This window comes from Rana temporaria, chromosome 2 (genome assembly GCF_905171775.1).
Source record: "Rana temporaria chromosome 2, aRanTem1.1, whole genome shotgun sequence".
Lineage (NCBI taxonomy): Eukaryota > Metazoa > Chordata > Amphibia > Anura > Ranidae > Rana > Rana temporaria.
Window position 1 is genome coordinate 427,109,424 of NC_053490.1, and position 3,373 is coordinate 427,112,796.

At 47.0% G+C, this 3,373-nt stretch overlaps 1 pseudogene; it reads left to right on the forward strand.

The window, feature by feature from the left end:
• The first annotated feature begins 648 nt into the window (after positions 1-648).
• LOC120929899 lies at positions 649-803 on the forward strand (annotated as a pseudogene).
• Positions 804-3,373: the final 2,570 nt, after the last annotated feature.

The window sequence follows — 3,373 nt, forward strand, 5'->3', positions numbered from 1 at the left end:
AAACCAAAGAATCCAGTGTTTCAGGGAAGAGCAAGCTTCGGTGCACACACATCTAGTGGTATAGAATGCTCACCTCAAGGCCATAGCACGGACAGCCTAGATACCACTTAGGATATACTCAAAGATCCGGCAGGATAAAAGGCTAGGTGTAGTCTCCACATTAAATGACCATATTGGAAGAAAAAGAAAAAGAGGAAAATATGGCGTAGTACTGGAAACAAGATCTGGAAAATGATAAATCACATGCGCATGCACTCACATGGAGGCCGTGAGCAGTGGGCCTATCTCCTACGAACGGCGAGTTCGTACGATCCAGTCAGTGATCTTGATTGTATACTGATCCTCTCTCTTTGGCCTCCACCTAAATGTCCACAAATACTGGCACTTAAAGTGCTTGTGTGTAGTGTCTGGGCCCCGCCCCTCAGCCTCGCTCTCGCCGCCCAGCTCAGGCTTCCATGCACGTTGCTCCGGCTGCTTGTGTTGCCCAGGTGGGTGCCGCACCTGACGGCGGGTGTGCGGAGAGGATCCGTCCGGGGTGCCGAGGAGAGGCGCTGTGTGGGAATGGGAGGTAGCTGGGGCTTTGCTCAGTGGTGCTCTCCAGGAAAATGTGACATAGTCCCCCGCACTTCAACTCTTCTCCTCCGCTCAGCTCTGACTTGGCAGGGGAGACACCATGATCATGAAGGTGGTTCTCCCAGGGCGAGGGTCGGCCATTACACTCTGGCCGTGCTGATCGTGGTGTCTTCCCTGTCGCTTCTCGGCCTTTTGGCTAGGATTGAGTGTGGTAACTGTTCTTATCAGTTGTCTGCAGAGCGCTGAAGCACCTTCTACATGGGAGGGTGGATGCAATCCAAAGACGTCATTGCACCTGGAAGGATGGTTTCAGCAGCGACTACGCTATGCTACCTGACAGTTACTGGGGGCCGGCCCATGGTTGAGTCTGAGCCATCTGGAAGGGTGCTCCTGGTGAGGATGGGTGCTGCGCTTGGTCTTGGTCTTTTTGCCGAGTTCTAGTCTGGCCTTCTGGCTGGCTGGTGTAAGTGGTATCTCTGTCAGCGATCCGGTAGGAGGAGCTGGTAATGCCATGTGGTGGGACGGGGTAGGACCATGCAAATCCGCCGGGTTGGCTGGCAGGGGTGGAGGGCTGTACTGGCCGGTCGGGGGGTCGGATATGGAACGAAAAGCCTATGGTGCATGTGCCCCTGGAGTGGCAGTCCAGGGGTATCTGAAGATCACTGTGTGTGAGGGACACATTGATTTAAGATACCACGGTCACTGCACCAGATACACGCTTTTTTTAGCACCTGCCTCCTGGGCCGGGCCTTTTGGCTAGGACCGGAGGAATTTTTTATTCCTGATCACAATGACCACTTCTTTGACTCTCCTCTTCACTATCCCTTTCCCCCACTTTCTTTTATTTAAGCCTATGTTTGTCATGTTTTTGTCTTATTTTTGTTTGTGCACGTTTTGTTCACTGTGAGATTATTAGGGTGCCGGTCCTCGGGCCAGCCCTGAACAAATTGGGAGTAGGTGGACATGGCCTTCTGGCTTAGTTCGCCTGCTCTCATGGGGTCTCCCTTCGGGGAGCCCCACCTAGTACTGGGAGGGTTCTGTTTCGGCAGTCCCTCCGAGGAAGTTGGGTCCGTGTTGGCTTCGGTTGCTTGGACCACAGTACCTCAGTCCCCGTCTGGAGCCTAATGCCCCGGGGATCAGGGTTTGGGTCCCTCTTCACAGGAGGACCACTTGACGTTGCACCCGCCTGCACGTTTTTGTGAACACTCTTTATGTGTGTGCACATTTTTTCTGCACCAGGTGGAGTTTTTGGGTGTGTTCACACGCCATAGGCTTTTCAAAAAAAATTATATATAAAGCTGTAGATTGTACAAATTCCAGCTGGTTCCTAATAAATCAAATAAAAAATCACTCAATGTGTGACCAAGTGGCTGCCTCCTGCCCGATATCCTTTTTTTGAAAAATTGAAGAAGCCAAGTGGCAAACTGTCAGCCAAAAAGATGCAGTCTTTATTCAGATATTGTGATATCCAGCGGGAAGTTCATCCATCCACACTGTATAGCGTGGATGGGGGGATTTTTTTTCTTCTTCAGCCTGCGGATGAAAAGCATGGATTGGGGAAATCTCTCTCTATGCCTACTGTATTTTGACAGTGTATGGCCAGCTTAAATCAGTCTTGTAGGACACTGGGCATTTTCAGACAGGAACTGTGTTTACAAAAATGCTGTTCAGTGGAATTTCAGAGGCACACAGTGGGAAAGGGAAAAGGGGAGAAAATTTCCCAACAACACAGTTTGCCAAAAAGCACTAAAGCAGAGGGCACAAAAATATTGGAGATTGGAGTTTTTCTTTAACTTGCAAGTTGCCTGGCTCTCTGGTTTTAAAGAATAAGTTCATCTTTTGTAACATGTTACACCCATATTCAGGGTGTAGCATTTAACATGTTACAGATGCACGAGCCTCCGCACCCCCCATTTTGACAGAGACGAGGGGATCTTCTCCCCCACTCGCTGTCACAATTTAAACAAAACACAGACATACGAGGCTCTGCCCATCGAGCCCTATCATTCATTTACAGCATTCTGTGAATATGAAAACTACAAGTACCAATAGCCTTTGCGGCTTTGCAACGCTTTGCATTTTTTTTACCTCAAAAAAGATGTGCATTTATTATTTTTTTACAAAGGTGAACTTATCCATTAATAAACTCTGACCTGATGGAACATTTATGCATCTATTGTTGACCTCTCTTTGTGCAAAAAGTTGCTTGACTTCCATGCTAATCCAGTTGCATTAGTATTTTATGTGTCACTGACCTGGAAAAAGTATGCACCCTTTTGCTTTGCTTTCTTTTGCCCAATACAAACTTGTTCTGGGTTAATGAGTCACAGGGTTAAGGATTTTCTCCAATAATACAGGAATCTGTTTTGATTGTTTCTTATATGTTCTTCTTTTAAAGAGTGGAATAAAAGTTTTATTCTGTTATAATCAATAAAGGATAACTGTACGTTTAGTACAGTCATCCTTTAAATAACACCCTTTTTATTCAACACTCCCAACAATTTTATATTTTCATTTTTTGCTCCCCAGACATCTTGGCTCCCACTGGGTACAGTTGCAGAAATCACCAAACTGGCTTCTTCTTCTTCTTCTTCTTCCATGCATGAATGGAAGAACCCTTATTTCTCTAGAGAAGTCGTCTGTTAGGCATTCCATAGAGATAAAAGAAAATTCTTCCGCGTGTGTGGAGAAAAAAATGCCTGACTAGGAGACCTCTGCTGCAGCAACTGCGTGTCTTACAGCAAACATCTCGGATTAGGAATCGCAGGTAAATGAAAGACTGAGGAGTTGCAGAGGTATT